This window comes from Vipera ursinii (genome assembly GCF_947247035.1).
Source record: "Vipera ursinii genome assembly, chromosome: 5".
NCBI lineage: Eukaryota > Metazoa > Chordata > Lepidosauria > Squamata > Viperidae > Vipera > Vipera ursinii.
The window spans coordinates 35986888-36000763 of record NC_139518.1 but is presented as its reverse complement, the minus strand read 5'-3'; positions in this window follow the sequence as shown (position 1 = coordinate 36000763).

The window sequence follows — 13876 nt, the reverse complement described above, 5'->3', positions numbered from 1 at the left end:
GCAAGGCTGTATACTGTCGCCCTGCCTATTTAACTTATATGCAGAGCACATCATGAGAAAGGCAGGGCTAGATGAATCAAAAGTTGGAATCAAGATTGCCGGGAGAAATATTAACAACCTAAGATATGCAGATGATACCAATCTAATGGCAGAAAGCGAAGAGGAACTAAAGAGCCTCTTGTTACAAGTGAAGAAGGAGAGTGCAAAAGCTGGGTTGAAACTTAACATTAAGAAAACCAAGATCATGGCATCCGGCCCTCTCAATTCCTGGCAAATAGATGGGGAAGAAATGGAGGTAGTGACAGATTTTATTTTCCTGGGCTCCAAGATCACTGCAGATGGGGACTGTAGCCAAGAAATTAAAAGACGCTTGCTCCTCAGGAGGAAAGCCATGGCAAATCTAGACAGCACACTAAAAAGCAGAGAGATCACCTTGTCAACAAAAGTGCGTATAGTCAAGGCTATGGTCTTCCCAGTTGTAATGTATGGCAGTGAAATTTGGACCATAAAAAAGGCGGAGCGCCAAAAAATTGAGGCCTTTGAGCTATGGTGCTGGAGAAGACTCCTGTGAGTCCCCTGGACTAGAAGGGGACCAAACCGGTCAGTCCTAGAGGAAATCAACCCTGACTGCTCTTTAGAAGGCCAGATCCTGAAGTTGAAACTCAAATACTTTGGCTACCTAATGAGAAGGAAGGACTCAGTGGAGAAGAGCCTAATGCTGGGAAAGATTGAGGGCAATAGAAGAAGGGGACGACAGAGAATGAGGTGGCTGGATGGACTCACTGAAGCAGTAGGCGTGAGCTTGAATGGACTCCAGAAGATGGTAGAGGACAGGAAGGCCTGGAGGAACGTTGTCCATAGAGTCGCGATGGGTCGGACTCGACTTCGCAGCTAACAACAACAAAGTAAGACAAAGAAATGTATTTCTCAAGTCCTGCTGTAATTTGTTGTAATATATAATATTTGTTATTTCTCTGATAGGTAGACAAAATTTATCTGAAATCATTAACAATGTTGAATTGGGGTGGGATCTTCCTTCTGAGAATGGAAGGCACTATGTGAATTCGAAGGTGCCAATGGCTATTGACATCAGTGTTGAAAAGTGTTGATGTCTTTGAAGATATAGCAATAGCAATAGCACTTAGACGTATATACCGCTTCACAGAGCTTTACAGCCCTCCCAAAGCGGTTTACAGAGTAAACATATTGTCCCCAACAATGTGGGTCCTCATTTTACTGACCTTGGAAGGATGGCAACCTGAGTCAATCAGGATCGAACTGCTGGCAGTTGACAGAGTTATCCTGCAATACTGCATTCTAACCACTGCACCATCACGGTTCCTGAAGATTACCATTGGTTGGGAGAGGCTATTTGCCAGGCAAATGCAACCCTTTTTATAACACTTATTACTTTTATTTTTATTTAGTTTGTTCTCTGTTCAATTATTTTTATCTTTCCTCTCAAGCTGTGTTTCTTCCTTTCCAAATATAGCTATGGCTCCCCCTCCCTCATCCTGTTGATTTGTTTATTTGTTTACCTCCTAAAAGGAGGGAGGAGAATTTTTGCGTGCAGTATGTTTCCCTTTGTGAGCATGTGAAAGAAAGATTGGTTAATACAATATATAGACATTTCATTTCTGTTTATAAATAAGGCAGATTATTGAATTAAATTCTTAATTCAATTAAAACTTCAGGATTTGTCTTGGCTCCAACCTATTTTAAAGAATAGGTTTTAACAACCATAATGTAACATACATTGGTGAGGGGAAACCATTGGTTTCACTTGGAGAAGGCAACTCTAGGCTGGCTAGGTACAGAAACTCTGTAGAACAGAGCTCCCCAACCTTTCCGCTTGTCAGCCCAGAAGGAAAGGGAAGAGCAGGAAAAGTGAACACACACAGCCCCGCACACGCATGTGCAAATGCACATGCATGGCAGTAGCACTGGTGTGTGCATGCACAAACAACCCCTGTGCATGCAGAAGTGGGCTACTAGCGTGTGAGCACAAGCACAAACTGGCCGCTGGCGCTCATGTGATGCTGGCAGCGGTACTAGTGCCCCCATGCAAGTTCAAATAAGACTGTTAGCACCCGTGCAGTGGCGCTAGTGCATTTAGGGTGGTATGCATACACATGCATGTACTTGCCAGCCATTCCCACGGCCTGGTGGCCAACAGGACAGGCCCGGTACTGGGCTGGGCCCCATAGGTTGGGGACTTCTGCTGTAGAGTGCAGACAAAAACTGCAGAGACTTTTTGTCTGGATTGTAAGTTTGATGCATACTTTTAATTCTTGGAAGACTCATCTTAAATTTGGGGTGATCTTCTATTACAGAGATCCCCAACCTTTTGGGCACCAGGGACCAGTTCTGTGGAGAGAGGTTTTTCCACGGACTGGAGGGTGCATGATTTTGTGTGCTGTCTGCATCCCGCGGATGGGGCTTTGCTTGTTTGTGCAGACCAGTTGCTGGCATGCCATGGCCCAGTACCAGCCCATGGACCAGTGGTTGGGGATCCCTATTCTATTAGATAAATATGACATGTGTTGAGAGAGAGGGTTCAGTGCTGGGCTTCTCCTTAGCACCATAAAGGTTTTAAAAGTCATTGTGTCTTTTATAACAACAGTCCCCAAACTTTTGACACCAGGAACCAGTTTCATGGAAGGCAATTTTTCCATGGCGGGGGAAGAATGGTTTTAGTTTTGCTTGCCCACTGCTCACCTCCAGCTGTGCAGCACACTGCCTAACAGGGGTCAGGGGTTTGGGAACTCCACACCCAGTATGCTTATATGATAAAGAGGCTGGGGCAGAGACCTGCTTAATATTTCTAAAACCCAGCCTTTGCAAACAGACACCTCCATCTTCATTGGTCATGGTTTCTAGAGCAGAAGATGCATGGGTCTTTCTGCCAAGGAACTGTGCACCCCAAATTCTTGCTTCTGAATTATTTCTAAAGAGCAGCGGGGGGGGGCGGTGATCAGGACATGCACTCTGTACAAGTTCAAAGACACTCTCCGCACCCCCCTCCCCCCTTTTTTAGCCATCTATTTTGATCGAATTTGCGATTCAGGTACTGTTTTCTACCACTTTCTCATCAAGCGGAATCGCCCCTCAACCCCATTCTTTGGAGGGGGGGAGATACCCCGCTGTTCTGACTTGCGGCAAAGACGCGGCGCAAAGTCCCCGCAGTGTCTGGCTCGCCGCGCTGATGCCGGATCAATTCCGCGGCCGGAGTGGCCCACGGGTACTCTTGTTTCTCCATCTCCCTCTCGCTCCGCTCTTTTTCCTTCCCGTGAATTCTGTTTCCCCATCCATCTTGGGCGCGCTTCTTATCTCTCTGCCCTAGTTTCTGCGTCCCAGTCTTACGGGGGAGCCCGGGTTTCCGACCTCACATGGGAACGGTTGGAGAAGTCGCCGGGTGGACAGCTCAGGGCAGGAAGGGCGTGGGAAAGAACTACGGGACGTATGCTGGATATAGCAAGCTGGATTTCAGAGACAATGGGGTAGCCCTACTTCCACCTCCCCATCAGGACAGGAGAGGAAGCGTAGCAAATTGTGAAGCGGTGCAGCTTCTGAATCATTTCCCACTCCCCTCGCACGGCCTTGGACAAGGCTTTGCTCCCTGAGGGCATCCCCCCTCACACACACACACACACACACACACACACACACACACACACACACACACACCACACACACACCACACATAGTACCCTACACACACATCCGCACGCAGACTCACGTTTGCATAATCCTCCCGTCCATCTACCTACCCACCGCCCTCCTCTCTCACCCCAGCCGTGTGTGTGTGTTGTGGCAATGGGGGTCAGGCTTTCGTTCAGGCAGGCAGCCTTTGTACAGAAAGGCGTAAAGGCGCCCGCAGCTGTACAGGACGCAGCTTTTGAACGCTTGGATTTCAGGGCGGTAACAAAGGCAAAAGAAAGAAAGGACGAGGGAAAGGAAGGAAGGAAGGAAGGAAGGAAGGAAGGAGGAAAGAAGGAGGACAGGCAGGCGACGGGACGACTCCCAGGGCCGCGGCCAGAATCAGCAGCACTACCATCATTAGCAGTAGCAACAAACGGGGAGATATAACAGTTTAAAGTGAGTAAAAAAAACAACACCACCAACTTCCGAGGATCAATATTCGCATACGCACGTGCACATTCATTTGGATTACATATCTGGCACGTGGGTAACTAGGAAGGAAAGAAAATGTTTTCTTTGCTCCCATCCTTGCGCTTTCTGCGGCGAAGCTGCCATTAGGATCGCTTCTGCTCCAGAGGCGTGAGATGTAATTTCGCTGTCGCCTCCTTTGAACTTCCTTTCCCGAATCTCTGGCAAACTATTCCAAACTTAGTTTTGATCTATAACTGTCATCCTTTTTAAAGAGATCGCAAGAGTCGTCCCAATCTCATGTTCCAACCTCTGACAATGTTCCTGGACGGAAAGGTGAGACTTCTGGTGCTTAATAATTAGACGCTTCTGTTTTGTGTCTATATACATATAGCAATTAGGAGTGGGGAATATTTCCTTGGAGCAAGCAACTTATACCTGGAGAATTTATGAAGGGCTTAATTTTATTTCACGTTGTGTGAACATTTCAATTGTCTTTAGCTTATTCATAGGTTCTTTGGCCCTCTTCTCATTTACTTTAAGTGTTAGGCCTGATGGTGATAATCTTCCTGGCTCTTTGTGAACAGGTCAGTTTTCAAACGCTGGGAAGTTCAAGAGCAAAAACAAATAAGATTCATGGGGTTTGTCTGTACAGTGTGTTGTGTGGTAGCAGTGATAATTGTGCTACCTTGTTTGTGTGTGAAATGCTTGACTAAGCCAATCCAGAAACCAGGTATCTCTGAATTAACCTGGTGGATGGATGAGTTGAAGGTGAAAAAGTTCCAGGTTTAGTCTTCTCAATAATTTATGCACTTTTTATTTAATGAACGTAGTTGGAACTGGAAATATTGAGCGGTTTTTCCACAGAAAAGAGCAACTTGCTGACATAATAATAGGAACAAGTATACTGCTGTTTTCTCTGGGAGATCCTTGTTTCCTGTTTTCTGTTATGACCAAATGAGGTATCTTGTGCTCTGCATGAGTTTGTTTTGTGCAATGTTTGATATTGAAGACCAGGAAGTTGCTTCTTGACATAATACTAGAAATGGGCACAAACCATTGAGTCTGCCTGCCCTGCACAGTTTAATCACAACTTATTTTCTTTACAAATATGTTTGTACCTTACATATTTATTTGAATATATGTTATATAGTTGATCTTAATACCATCCACATTTGTTCAGAAATCTAGAGGAAATCACAAATGTTTCCAGTGGAAAAAAACATTATAATCTAGAGTTTAGATTGCCTGCTTAATTTATAAAATCCATGATGAGTCTTTTCTAACCTTTCATTTTGCTTTCAAATGGATTGAACTGGCATTTCCTATTGCCAAGCTGTAAGGATTGTAAGTTGAAGTGAAATTGGAATAAAACAAATTTGGGTTTTTGTATTTTTTAATTGTACTTTTCACCCCATTTTAAATTACATGGGCACAGATAAAGGTAGTTTCATTCAATAGGGTTTATACATACAGTATTAGGCAATACATAAGATGGCAACAGTTTTAGATACAGTTTAGAAAGCAAATTAGGTACCAATTTTCAGAGACTAAGATTTGTGTCTGAATGAGAATTAGGATCCCCACAAAAATGCATAGCATGATTAGCTACCTATTTATATGAATAATTATAGTAATCTTTATTTATTTCAATCAATGATTTAATTAGACTAACAGTATCAGAAATATGAGAAATATGGACACTGAAAACTAGTAGAATAATACACAGATGAGAAAATGCTTTAATAAGATATTTGAAGAAGTTTTAGATAGTTTTAGATTTCTAGACTAGAAGTTCTTCATATCCATATTGACAGATCCATGTTTTCTCCTTCTTAATGATCTTTGAGTAAGCAACTGAGTCCTTTGCTAGATTTTACACACAAATCACTCCATCAAAAAATTGTTAAGAAAAATCCTGGAAGATGAGACAGCATTTTCCAACTTGCTTCATATCTTTACAGTGTATTGAGATTGGTTGGATGATTGGTCGGTTTGGGTGATAGATTGATTGGTTGAAATATTGTGAGGGAATGTCAAGTCCAATTTCACAAGTATTCAAAGGTTATATATCTTGCATTTAGGAATGCAAACTGATATACAAAATAACTTGTTTAGTGAAGTACCATTTTCAGAGTATCATTAAATAGTTAATGCCTATTTATTTATTTATTACACACACAAACACACACACACACACATAAATACCAGGAAAAGAAAGACCAAACAAGCTGAAATAATCAAGGAAGGGATATTTTTTATCAGCATTTTGAAATTAAATTTATTATTACACATTTCGTGACATTCACTGAATTCTACAAGAAAAAAGGTGGCATATAAATTTAATATATACATAAATAATATTTGTTTTCAATTGTAAATGAAATTTTATAGGGGACATAAAGTTTATAGGGGACAATGATTCATTTGGATCAAGAAATTTTTCTCTCCCACAATTTTCTTGTCCATATGGAAACCATGTAAACATCTAGTTACTTTGCTTTGCTATAATCACAGGTTGTACTGAGTTCAGGCAAGTTTGCTAATTCAGGCAGCCCAAAACAAGAAAAAGATTCACGGGGTGGGTGGGTGTGTCTTGCAATAGGCCTGGTGTTTCCTTTCCCTTCCCTTTTTACCTGGATTAAATCTTGAGTCTTTGCTTAAGAGAAATTATTCATTCGTGCTTTTCATTCAATCAGCCAGTGACAGTCTTCAAGTTGTAAAGAAAATTTTGTCATCTTTCTTTATTATTCTTATTACTGTTAACATGTGTGCTAAAACTGTGCATCACCTTGATAGGTTGAATTAAAGGATGGGTGAGAAAAACCATGAATTTAATGGGATCTACAGTATGGCATGAAAGCCATTCTATTTAAATCAGAGCTAGTAATAAAGGTCAGAAAGAGTTCTGTAATATCTTAAAAGCTAGCAGATTTATTGTGAAATAGATAGTTGTAGAGCTTATCTGCTTTAGGAGCCATTAAAATAACTTGTTTTATTAAATATACTTTATAATACATTTGCTTGCCTTCATGTTTTTCTTTGTAATAGATTTCCATATCTACTTTGGGGTGCAGGGTGGGTAGTATAATTTGTAACATATATAAATTACATATACACAGCATATATCATAAATTATACAATGACAAATATTATTTGTGTGTCTGTATTTTTAAATCATAGCAGACTTAAATTGCAAATTTACAGTATCAGTTATTATCAGTTAAATTTAGGCATCTATTTCACTGAAACCTACGAATTATAATTTATTGAGGGTACCAAGAATTATCACTTAAGCCAGACATGTCAAACACAAGGCCCGGGGGCCAGATCCGGCCCGCGAAATGGTTTCATGTGGCCCACAAAGCCATCCTGGAAACAGTGAGGGAACGGCCCCCACTGCCTTGACCCTGGCCCAGAGACCCTCCTCCTGCCAGAGACCCTCAGATCTGTCCCACTCCTGCCCAGGCCCCCATAGGCACCCTTGATGCGAATGATGTAGAGCTGGCCACGCCCACCCAGTAGGCCATACACACTCTAGCCATGTCTGCCCAGTAGGCCACACCCACCCTGGCCATATCCACCCAGCCCCCTGAGGGCAACCGCAATGCTGATGCGGCCCTCAATGAAATTGAGTTTGACACCCCTGACTTAAGCAATTGTGCCTCACCCTCTCCTGCCTTTAATTTGAATATGTAATGATTAACTAAACAGTTGACCATTTTATAAATAGAATGCCTAAACTGCATACCTGAAACCATCTGCCTCCTGTTGCCTAACTGAGGATGTAGGAAGTGCAGCAAAGTGCTGATTCAATCTTGAAACAATATTTAATATTTTCAAATGAACATATTCTTTTGAATTACATTCCTATCATATGGAACACATCAGGACAAAGATAAGAGGTTTTCCATGCCTTTCTTATAGCTGAGACTTATTCTCTAGCACTGAGAAAACAAATTTATGACCCCAACTACTCAGTGTTCTGCAGTGTTGATGTTATTATAGTTTACAAATAAATTACAAACTATGTACATTAGCTAGAAATGATAGTGGCTACCATTCGTTGAGATGCCGATGTAGAACTCTGTATATGCTCTGTATGTAATAATCTATTGATGATGATGGTGGTGGTGGTGATGTGGTTTTGGTTTTCATAATCTTGTTTATCGTTTGCATTTGTTTGCATTCAGATAATAAAAGAGGTTTATGCATGGTTAAGTGAAACATGATTTATTTAGTCAAATTTTCTGGGTTGTAAACTCCTTGAACCATCAACTAACCACATAGCCACATCTAAGTGTTCTGTTCTACAAGCACAGCTAATATGGTAATTCCCTTGCATTATCCATCCCTTTGCTCTCCAAAGGAATGAAGGTGAAACATGAAAAGTGCCTGCTGTCCCTTTGTGGCTAATCCAGGCCAGCTGTTCATATTGTAACATTTTAAGTATATTCATACATGTATGTAAGGTGACTGAAATAGAAAATGTTTTACACCTAACTGTGAAAATGCAGTCTTGACCATCCTTCTATAACCTGACACTACAAGTCATTCTGTTGCCAGAAGAATTTGAAAATGTAATGCGACACATTTAGAAGGCTTCAGGTGGAAGAGGATTGTTGAAGCCTTGTCAAATTTGAATTGTTTTAAAACTCTAGCTAGTTCAACATCTGTGGCAGATATTGCAGTCCTTTGAATATCTTCCCATCACAGTATTTAGTGATAAGCCTTCAGTAGGTCTCAACATAATGTAAGTCATGCTCCCACTTTTTACAAGTCATAGTCTGCAGTCTTTGGGCTATACCAGGGGTCCCCAACCTGTTGACCGGTACTGGGCCGCAGCATGCCAGCAACCGGTCCCCACAAACAAGCAAAGCCCCATCCGTGGTGCCCAAAAGGTTGGGGACTTCTGGGCTAGATAACAAAACCAAGAATCTGCAGCTAAGACTTAAAAACATACTGTTCAGATAGCATTACAATTATACTTTCCCCATGCACAAAACATGCATGACACCCTTAGTGTTAAGAAATTATCTTTCTTTCTATGATATATTAGCTAGAAGTCAAAGGTTATATAATCAACAATTCCTTATATATCATATCAAATTCTACAGAGGTTCAAGGTAAGTTATGAATTAATCATCACTAGAAGTTTCTTCTTTTCTTCTTCTTTCCTTATTTTTTTTCTAGGCAGGAGTAATTCTTTTAACTCTAATTTTTAATTTATTTTAATTTTAATTTATTGTACAGAGGCCTTTAATTTTAATTTTATCTTAACTTCTGTATTTATTGTATGTTATTGTTGTTAGCCGCCCTGAGTCCTTCAGGAGATAGGACGGCATATAAGTCCCAATAATAAAATAAATAAATAAATTCAAAAATGGAAGAAATGAAAAATAAAAAAATACTTGCCTGTATACATGCAAATGCTTCTCTGGGATCACTAATGCAGCATGGATTGCTTTTTCCTTCCAGTAACAGATTGCTGGGAAATACCAAACATGGCCTTGAGAATTCCAATGTTTGTTACAAATTTTTCTGGATGTGGTTGGAAAGAGGCCTAGAAATGCCAGCACAAATACATCACACTTGCTGAGCGTGCACACGCAACTAATTACAAGCTTCAATTATATGTGATATATCTAAAATGAGATGCGCTGTCTCAACTGCAACTTGCAAACCGTTCCGTTTTGTGGCAAAACAATCCAGGACAAGCTGATCAGCAGAGCTTAGAGAGGATTCATTAACACAATTTTGGGAAGGAAAGAAACAGAAGGACAGTTTAACATCTTCCAGTTGATGTTATGTTATGTAACATCTTCTGGGAGTTGAAGTCCACAAGTCATAAAAGAGCCAAGGTTGCCTACGCCTGGCCTATTGGCTTTGCAAGGCCAATAGGAATTGCTGCTGAGCACGCCAAAAGACCGACTGGCAAACGTTGCACAGGCAAGTTGTCTGCAGCTAAGGCAAGAACTTTGCACCACTCCCTGCTGCCCAACTACACCATCTCAGCTAGGTAAGTAAGATATTATTTGCAAATAGGATGGCAATAAACAATTTAGGCTACATTTACATCAGGGCTTTTCAACCTTTTTAGAAATTGTACCACTTTTAGGACATGACAATATTCAAGCATCACCAGTGCTTAACAAGGTGTCAAAAACTTGATTACTAAAAAGGGGGGGTATTTTGGGTTTCATTGGTTAGGTTCATTTATTGTTATAGAAATGGCTAGTTTATAATATTATAGAAAAGAAAAAAATTGAGGTTCAATGTTAATGCTTCCTTCTACTCCTGCAACAGAGGAAGTCAGAAGTCAGTGCCATTTCTTTTTCCCTTCTCCCCTCACTTTTCCCTTTTTCTCTCACCCTTCGCTCGCAAAAGCCCCCCCCCACTCACTCACACTTTGCTCACAAAAGTCTCCAGTCGCTCTCACTCACTCCTCCGTCTCTTTCAAAGGCACCTCATTCAGTCTCTCCCCTACTCACTCTATCTCTTTCAAAGGCCTCTTGCTCGCTCGCTCACTTACTGCCCCATCGCTTCCAAACACCATTTGCTCGTTCACACACTCACTTACTGCCCCATCACTTCCAAATGCTTTTAAACGCTACTTGCTCGCTCGCTCACTTACTGCACTTGGAAGCAATGGGGCAGTAAGTGGACGAGTGCCGGTGCTGGAGGCCATCAGCTGTTTGGCGCCAGAGACCGCTGCCATAAGGAACACAGCTTTGGGTCGGGGTTCGGAGCAGCTCCAGGTGGGGGCTCAGCACAGGACATGGCGTGGCAACTGTGGGGAGGGGAATCCCCATGGCAGCTATGGAAGGGGAATCCCCATGGCATATGGCTCTGAGCCGCAAGGGTGGGTGTGCAAAGGACAGGCAGCGATGCCATAGCAAGACACCGGCATCTCTTCCAGTGACAGCACCTCTGAGTTCCAGCACCTTTTTTTTTTAGAAAAAAAGCACTGATTATTCCTATTTCCTCCCAACCAGTTTGCAAAGTTAATCAAGTTGAGAAGCCAAGAAGGCAGTGTGCTTCAGGGTTGGATGAAATTTTGATAGCCAAAGCAGGCTCAACATTTTTGGTATGAATTCTGTAGACAAACAGATTTTGGGAAAGATAAACTATTTGTTTTTGTTGTTCAACTAGGAACTATATGTGCTTTAGGCTATATTTTTCATCTGATTCCTAGCATGGTGGATGCATGCCATCAGTTTTTAGTGGTCATGGTCAGGGATAGCTATGAGGACTAAAATAAACCTCAGGGGCCATTTTTGCCTTCTCTAAGAACTGTTTCATATCTGCAGATTCTATTTTCTTTCTCCAAATGTTGACCTTGCAATGACTAAGCAGGATTCCTGGATTTATACACTATAATGCTAATGAATCATGGATGTGCCCCAAACTCTTTCCTTTCTATCTTATTTTGCTCTTCATGCAACCAGTGAGGAATAGCTTCATAAAATGCCAAAAGTTGAAATTATGATTGAGCAGGTAAGCAAGCCTGGTCTGTAAGTAAACTTTAAACCAGAGTTTATATTATTGGTTTAAGAACACTTGCTTATTTGAGCATACTAAATTGTAATCGAAGGTCTGGATACAAAGCAAACCATTTCTTATTTCATAATATACTTTGTGAAAGAAAGAAAGCCATGGACATGACCCAGATCACCAGTGATCCATTGAATAATGGTGGCCATGCTTCACCATCAAGGCAGTGACAGGGCATTCTGGGGTTGATGTAGGTTGTCATCAAGGTCGTGGCAGTAGTCAGGGGGAATCATGAGTGAAATGCCCAAGCCCAAGCTAAAGTCATCCTAAAACCTTGCTGTCTTATAACTTGCTTCATGACAGTAGGGTAGCACAGCACCAGTACTTTTCCACCCTTAATGCAGTGGCAGATAGCTACCTAGCAACTCTCTTCTGAATGATCTAAAGTGTGTTAAGGAGAGGCTTGGGAAGTGGGGGTGCAGTTTTTCTCTCTTTGTTCCCCCTCTCGCTGGCCAAATGGCAGGCAGTTCCATAAGTCAGCCAAAAAGAAGGAGAAGCAATTGGTAATGCTCCTGCCGGTTTCCCACCAGCAATGTCAATAGGGAAGCTGGCAGGAAGTTGGAAGTCCCTCCCACTTCCACTGCCTTTTCTCCCACTTGTGATCATTCTGTTTCTCCATAAATGATTTCATTGCAAAACCAGCCTCCATTTCTTGCAGCGGATTATGGGCAATTGTTTCCGCCAACATTTCTATTTGCACGTTCACAATGAAATCTTCTTTGAACTTGATGGCTTTTGCTAAAGCCCTGAATAGATTCTCTTCACTGAACACATCTAATTGTCTTAAAAGACAACTACATACTTGTACACTGTGTAAGTAATGGCTACCAGCACCAATCAGAATCCTAATCTTTGCTCTGGTTCAAAGACATGTCAAAAAAGAGTGGAATTTTTAACTGTTTGTATCATTTGTAGTAAATTGTGAATATTTCTGGAATGAAAATCAATGAATTCCAATCTGAATAAGAAGGCTTTAAGACACTTTTTAATTGATGATAAAAATAATGCAATAAAGAAATTAGTCTTTAAAGGATGGCTTTAAATGGAGATTAAGCTATCCCTGTAAAATCCTGCAATGTTTTATACTTATATGTGATCTTGTCCAGTATTGTATGTAATAATGTTTGTCATAACAAATATTTACTCTTAGAACTGTAAAAAAATAAACAATATAGAACATAATTTATGATAATGATGCTGGTTTGCAGATCTTTTCAGTGTAATCACAGTTTTAGGTTGTGGTTCAAAGTTTGTATACTTTTATACATATATCCCCAAGATGGATCCCTATCCATGAAATTGCAGCTTCCAGCATCTCCAGTTAGTATAGCCCAGGGACAGGTAAACTTGGCTCTTTTATGACTCATGGACTTCAACTCCCAGAATTTCTGGACAGCAAGCAGGAGAAAACCAGACCGCAAAGAGAGCGATTACTCCGAACATCCACCAGCGCTGCGATCACAAACCGGAACAAATCTTATCAGGGTAAGAACTTCCTGCTAGAACAAGCCCATGTTGATAATGCTTTGTGAGATTTCCTGCAATAATTAGAAAATCTTGTTCCTAGAGTGATAAGAAAAACTCTTTATCCTGCCAAAATATTGATCATTTTTATTACCTGTTGTATACTTAAGAGGTAAGTGGGCATTTCCTACATTTTACAGAAATGTGAAAAGTAGATTGAAAATTCAATTATCCAAGATTGTTTTGGTACATTATAGAATAAATTGTAGGTTTGTGTCAGTAAAGACTTGGGACTTTCTAATTTCTCAGCCTTCATGTTTCCACACAAGCAAATAACATTCCATTGGACTAGAACAAGTTCCAAAATACAATATTAATAGGCTTTGTCCCAAATTGTGATTAAACATAGTCCATCACAAACCTTTACTCTTGCCATTCCCTCAACCCAAATACAGGCGATTTAAGGAGCTTTGTGCTGATGGAAGAGAAACAGGATCTTAATAATGACTTACAGACCTATCAGCCTGACCTTAATACCTGGGAAGATCTTGGAAAAGATAACCAAGCAACAAATCAGCAAACACTTTGAAAGAAAGTGTTCCCCCGCACATACGTGCCAGTCATTTCCAACTCTACGGGCCGGTGCTCATCTCCATTTCAAAGCCGAAGAGCCAGCACTTGTCTGAGGACGTCTCCGTGGTCATGTGGCCAGCATGACTAGACGCCAAAGAGGCAAAAAATGTCATTA